The 7,170-nt window shown below is 41.2% G+C and overlaps 1 pseudogene; it reads right to left on the bottom strand.

Moving 5' to 3' along the window:
• Positions 1 to 1,376: 1,376 nt before the first annotated feature.
• LOC129476725 (uncharacterized protein C12orf42-like) lies at positions 1,377 to 6,747 on the bottom strand (annotated as a pseudogene).
• Positions 6,748 to 7,170: the final 423 nt, after the last annotated feature.

The raw sequence follows: 7,170 nt of genomic DNA, 5'->3' as shown, positions 1-7,170 counted from the left end.
GGACATCTAAGTCTGCAGAGGTTCCTGCTGACTTTGTCTATGCCCTGCCCCCAGAGGTGGAGCCTACAGAGACAGGCAGGCCTCCTTGAGCTGTGGTGGACTCTACCCAGTTCGAGCTTCCTGGCTTCTTTGTTTACCTAAGCTAGCCTGGGCAATGGCGGGCGCCCCTCCCCCAGCCTGGCTGCCGCCTTGCAGTTTGATCTCAGGCTGCTATGCTAGCAATCAGGGAGACTCCGTGGGCATAGGACCCTCTGAGCCAGGTGCGGGACACAATCTCCTGGTGTGCCATTTTCCAGGCCCATCGGAAAAGTGCAGTATTAGGGTGGGACTGACCCGATTTTCCAGGTGCCGTCTGTTACCCCTTTCTTTTACTAGGACAGGGAACTCCCTGACCCTTGCACTTCCTGAGTGAGGCAATGCCTCACCCTGCTTCAGCTCATGCACAGTGCGCTGCACCGACTGTTTGGCACTCGCTAGTGAGATGAACCTGGTACCTCAAATGGAAATGCAGAAATCACCCGTCTTCTGTGTCACTCAGGCTGGGAGCTGTAGACCAGAGCTGTTCCTATTTGGCCATCTTCATGTGCCACATTTTCTTTATCCAGTCTATTATTGAAGGGCATGTGGATTGGTTCCAAGTCTTTGCTATTGTGAACAGTGCTGCAGTAAACATATGTGTGCCTGTGTCTTTATATTAGAATGATTTATAATCCGTTGGGTATATACCCAGTAATGGGACTAGTGGTTCGAATGTTATTTCCAGTTTTAGACTCTTGAGGAATCACCACACTTTCTTCCACAATGGTTGAACTAATTTACACTCCCACCAACAGTGTAAAAACATTCCTATTTCTCCACATCTTCTCCAGCACCTGTTTCCTGAATTTTTAATGATTCCCATTCTAACTGGTGTGAGATAGTATCTCATTGTGGATTTGATTTACATTTCCCTGATGACCAGTGATGATGGGCATTGTTTCCCATGTTTGTTGGCTGAATAAATGTCTTATTTTGAGAAGTGTCTGTTCATACCCTTTGCCTACTTTTTGATGGTGTTGTTTACTTTATTCTTGTAAATTTGGTTAAGTTCTTTGTAGATTCTGGATATTAGCCCTTTGTCAGATGGATAGATTGCAAAATTTTTCTCCCATTCTGTAGGTTGCCTGTTGGTAGTTTCTGTTGCTGAGCACAAGCTCTTCAGTTTAATTAGATCCCATTTTTTTGACTTTTGACATTATTTGTTTGGTTCAAAAATGCTTCACAAAAGCCTAACAATGGCTCTGTGGAAATCAATACATCTGAGGCCCTTTCTGTTGTTCTGAGCAGGCATTGATTTGAAGATGGGCAGCACTCTCGGAACATTTCCCTTGCAGCGATCAATGTAAGTGAGCATTCACCACTGGCCTAGAAAGGGCCTTTGAATAAACTATTTGGAAATGCCAGGTTGGGTGCGTTGGTGGGGGGTGCTGCTGAGCAGCAAATCTTTATTAACCTCTTGGAGGGGAAATGGGTGGAAGCACTGGCCAGCAGAGGAAGGGGCACTCCGCCAGATTGCGGTGGAGGGAGGTGTCCGCCTGATGCCTCCTGTCCCGCGGGGTGTGAGGATGCTTGGGGAGTATCTCCAGCGCCATGGCAACCGTGCCTCTCAGGACGGGATTTCTGGAGGCGCCCAGCAGTCTGCTTTGAATGTGGGGTGTGCCTGAATGCCTGCTGGGACTGCCATCATCTCCTCCAGCTCGAGCTCTATGTTACTCCAGCCGGTGCTCTGCAGAGCGCCAGGGGTCTGTCTCCTCCTGCAGAGGCTGATGGCAGTGAAAGGTCTGGCGGCAGAGCCAGAATTTTTCTTGGTTCAATTGTGCCTTTTGTTGTCATTGCTTTTGGTGTTTTAGTCATAAAGATTTTGCCAATGCCTATATCCTGAATGGTATAGCCTAGGTTTTCTTCTAGGGTTTTTGGGTTTTAAAGTCTTATGTTTAAGTCTTTAATCCATTTAAGCTAATTTTTGTATAAGGTGTAAGGAAGGCATCTAGTTTCAGCTTTCTACATATGGCTAGCCAGTTTTCCCAACACTATTTATTAAATAGGGAAGACTTTCCCCCTTGCTTGTTTTTGTCAGGTTTGTCAAAGATCAGATGGTTGTAGCTGTGTGGTGTTATTTCTGAGGCCTCTGTTCTGTTCTGTTGGTCTTTATGTCTGTTTTGGTACCAGTATCATTCTATTTTGGTTACTGTAGCCTTTTACTATAATTTGAAGTCAGGTAGCAAGAAGCCTCCAGATTTGTTCTTTTTGCTTAGGATTGTCTTGGCTATGCAGGCTCTTTTTTGCTGCCATTTGAACTTTGAAGTAGTTTTTTTCCAATTCTGTGAAGAAAGTCAATAGTAGTTTGATGGGGATTGTATTGAATCTATAAATTACTTTGGGCATTGTGACAATTTTTATGATATTGATTCTTCATGTCCATGAGCATGGAATGTTTTTCCATTTGTTTGTGTCTCTTATTTCCTTTAGTAGTGGTCTGTAGTTCTCCTTGAAGAGGTCTTTCACATCCCTTGTAAGTTGGATTCCTAGATATTTTATTCTCTTTGAAGCAATTGTGAATGGGAGTTCACTCATGATTTGGCTGTTTGTCTGTTATTGGTGTATCGGAATGCTTGTGATTTTTTGCACATTTTATCCTGTGTTTGCTGAAGTTGCTCATCAGCTTAAGGAGATTTTGGGCTAAGACGATGGGATGTGCTAAATATACAATAATGTCATCTGCAAACAGAGACAATTTGACTTCCTGTTTTCCTGATTGAATATCCATTATTTCTTCCTCTTGCCTCATTGTCGTGGACAGAACTTCCAATGTTATATTGAATAGGAGTGATGAGAGAGGGTATTCTTGTCTTATGCCAGTTTTCAGAGGGAATGCTTCCAGTTTTTGCCCATTCAGTATAATATTGGCTGTGGGTTTGTCATAAATGGCTCTTATTATTTTGAGATAGGTTTCATGTTTCATCAATACCTAGTTTATTGAGAATTTTTAGCGTGAATGGCTGTTGAATTTTGTCAAAGGCCTTTTCTGCATCTATTGAGATAATCATATGGTTTTTCTCACTGGATCAGTTTATGCGATTGATTACATTTATTGATTTGTGTGTGTTGAACCAAACTTGCATCCCAGGGATGAAGCTGACTTGATTGTGGTGGACAAGCTTTTTGATACACTGATGGATTGAGTTTGCCAGTATTTTATTGAAGATTTTTGCATTGACGTTCATCAGAGATATTGGCCTAAAACTTTCTTTTTTTTGTTGCTTCTCTGCCAGGTTTTGGCATCAAGATGATGGTGGCCTCATAAAATTTCCTCCTGTTCTAACTGGTTTGAATAGTTTCAGAAGGAATAGGACCATCTCCTCTTTGTACCTCTGGTAGAATTTGGCTATAAATCTGTCTGGTCCTGGACTTTTTTTTTGGCTGGTGGGCTATTAATTACTGCCTCCTTTCCAGAACTTGTTATTGTTCTATTCAGAGATTCAAATTCTTCCTGGTTTAATCTTGGGAGGGTATATGTGTCTAGAAATTTATCCATTTCTTCTAGATTTTCTAGTTTATTTGTGAAGAGTATTCTATGATGGTAATTTGTATTTCTGTGCAATCATTGCTGATATCCTGTTTATCATTTTTATTGCATCTATTTGATTCTTCTCTCAGTTTTCCTTTATTAATCTGGCTAGTGGTCTATGTATTTTGTTAATCTTTTCAAAATATCAGTTCCTCAATTCATTGATTTTTTTGAAGGTGTTTTGTGTCTCCATCTCCTTCATTTCTGCTCTGGTCTTTGCTATTTCTTGTCTTCTGCTAGCTTTCGAATTTCTTTGCTTTTGCTTCTCCAGTTCTGTTAATTTTGATGTTGTGGTGTCCGTTGTAGATCTTTCCTGCTTTCTCTCATGGACATGTAGTGCTATGAATTTCCCTCTACACACAGCTTTCAATTGTTCCAGAGATTCTGGTACATTGTGTATTTGTTCTCATTGGTTTCAAAGAACATCTTTATTTCTTCATTTCATTATTTATCCAGTAGTGATTCAGGAGCGAGTTGTTTAGTTTCCATATAGTTGTGTGTTTTTCAGTAAGTTTCTTAATCCTGAGTTCTAATTTGATTGCACTGTGGTCTGAGAGACTGTTTGTTATGATTTCCATTCTTTTGCATTTGCTGAAGAGTGTTTTACTTCCATTTATGCCATCAATTTTAGAATAAGTGCTTCATGGTGCTGACAAGAATGTATATTCTGTTGATTTGGGGTGGAGAGTTCTGTAGATGTCTATTAGGTCTGCTTGGTGCAGAGCTGAGTTCAATTCCTGGGTATCCTTGTTAACTTTCTGTCTCTTTGATCTATCTATTATTGACAGTGGGTTGTTAAGTTTTCCCAATATTACTGTGTGGGAATCTAAGTCTGTTCGTTTTTATTTAAGAACTTGCTTTATGAATCTGGGTGCTCTTGTATTTGGCACATATATATTTAGGAGAGTTACATCTTCTTGTTGCATTGATCCCTTTTCTGTTGTGTATTGCCCTTCTTTGACTCTTTCGATCTTTATTGGTTTAAAATCTGTTTTATTAGAGACTAAGATTGCAACCGCCTTTTTTTTGTTTGTTTTTTTTTTTTTTGCTTTCCATTTGCTTGGTAAATCTTCCTCCATATCTTTATTTTGAGCCTATTTATGTCTTTGCACATCAGATGGGTATCCTGAATACAGCACTCTTATGAGTCTTGAGTCTTTATTCCATTTACCAGTCTGTATCTTTTCATTGAGCCATTTAGCTTGTTTACATGTCAAGTTAACATTGTTATGTGTGAATTTTATCCTGTCATCATGATGCTAGCTGGTTATTTTGCCCACTGGTTAATGCAGTTTCTTCATAGCATCAACATTCTTTACAATTTGGCATGTTTTTGCAGTGGCTGGTACCGGTTGTCCTTTTCCATTTTAGTGCTTCCTTTAGGAGCTCTTGTAAGGCAGGCCTGGTGGTGACAAAAATCTCTCAGCATTTGCTTGTTTATAAAGGATTTTATTTCTCCTTCACTTATAAAGCATAGTTTGGCTGAATATGAAATTCTGGGTTGAAAAGTGTTTTCTTTAAGAAAGTTGAGTATTGGCTCCCACAGTCTTCTGACTTGTAGGGTTTCTGCTGAGAGATCCGCAGTTAGTTTGATGGACTTCCCTTTGTGGATAACCCAAACTTTCTCTCTATCTGCCCTTAACATTTTTTTCTTCATTACAACCTTGGTGAATCTGGTGATTATGTGTCTTGGGGTTGCTCTTCTCAAGGAATATTTGTGGTTTTCTCTGTATTTCCTGAATTTGAATGTTGGCCTGCCTTTCTAGGTTGGGATAATAGGAAGTTCTCTTGGATAATATCCTGAAGAGCGTTTTCCAACTTGGTTCCATTCTCTTTGTTACTTTCATGTACACCATTCAAACATAGATTTGGTCTTTTCACATAGTCCCATATTTCTTTGAGGCTTTGTTTGTTTTTACTCTTTTTTTTTCTCTAATCTTGTCTTCTTGCTTTACTTCATTAAGTTGATCTTCAATCTCAGATATCCTTTCTTCTGCTTGATCGATTTGGCTATTGATACTTGTGTATGCTTCATGAAGTTTTCATGCTGTGTTTTTCAGCTCCATCATGTCATTTATGTTCCCTTCCAAGCTGGTTATTCTAGTTAGCAATTCATCTAACCTTTTTTCCAAGTTCTTAGCTTGCTTGCATTGGGTCAGAACATGCTTCTTTAGCTCACAGAAGTTTGTTATTACCCACCGTCTGAAGCCTACTTCTGTCAATTCATCAAAATTACTCTCTATCCAGTTTTATTCCTTTGCTGGTGAGAAGTTGTGACCCTTTGAAGGAGAAAAGGCCTTCTGGTTTTTGGAATTTTCAGCCTTTTTGCTGTGGTTTCTTGCCATCTTTGTGGTTTTATCTACCTTTGGTCTTTGATTTTGGTGATGTTGATACTATTCCTTTCTTTTTGTTAGCTTTCCTTCTAACAGTCAGGCCTGTCTGCTGCAGGTCTGCTAGAGTTTGCTGGAGGTACACTCCAGACCGTGTTTGCCTGGGTATCACCAGTGGAGGATGCAGAACAACAAAGATTGCTGTCTGATCTTACCTCTGGAAGCTTCCTTCCAGAGAGGCACCTGCCAGATGCCAACCAGAGCTCTCCTGTATAAGGGGTCTGTTGGCTGCTACTGGAAGGTGTCTCCCAGTCTGGATACACAGTGGGTCATGGACCCACTTGATGAGGCAGTCTGTCCCTTATTAGAGCTTGAATGCTGTGCTGGGAGAACTACTGCTCTCTTCAGAGCTGTCAAGCAGGGCCCTTTAAGTCTGCTGAAGCTACACCACAGCCACCCCTTCCCCCAGATGCTCTGTCCCAGGGAGCTGCGGTGGGCTCTGCCCAGTTCAAACACTCTGGTGGCTTTGTTTACACTGTAAGGGTAAAACAGCCTACTCAAGTCTCAGCAAAGGCAGATGCCCCTTGCCCCTCCAAACTTGAGCGTCCCAGGTCAACATCCAACTGTTGTGCTAGCAGTGAGAAATTCAAGCCAGTGGGCATTAGGTTTCTTGGCTCTGTGGGGGTGGGACCCACAAAGCCAGGCACTGGAGAGAGTCTCCTGGTATACCCATTGTGAAGACTGTAGGAAAAGTGCATTATCTAGGCCAAAAGCACCATTCTTCACAGTACAGTCTCTCACGGCTGTCATTTTCTAGTAAAGGGAAATCCCCTGACCCCTTGCACTTCCTGGGTGAGGTGACACCCCACCCTGCTTTGGCCCACCCTCTGTGGGCTGCATCCACTTTCCAACCAGGCCCAGTGAGAGGAACTGGGTACCTCAGTTAGAAATGCAGGAATCACCTGCCTTCTGTGTTGAACTCACTGGGATCTGCAGCCCAAAGCTGTTTCTATTTGGCCATATTGCCAGCTCCTTATTTTTAATTTTTTAAAAATTTTATCTGACTGTGTTATTTCAAAATACTTGTCATGTTTTAATATTATTTCTTCTGCCTGAGATGGTCTATTGCAGCTTTAAAATGTATTTGTATTTTCTTCAATTATTCAGTTCCAGAAGTCCTATATTTTTTGTCTTTCTTAATTATCTATCTATTTGGTAAAGTTTTCATTCATA

Source organism: Symphalangus syndactylus, chromosome Y (genome assembly GCF_028878055.3).
Source record: "Symphalangus syndactylus isolate Jambi chromosome Y, NHGRI_mSymSyn1-v2.1_pri, whole genome shotgun sequence".
Taxonomy (NCBI): domain Eukaryota; kingdom Metazoa; phylum Chordata; class Mammalia; order Primates; family Hylobatidae; genus Symphalangus; species Symphalangus syndactylus.
This window is presented reverse-complemented; position numbering and strand designations above follow the sequence as displayed.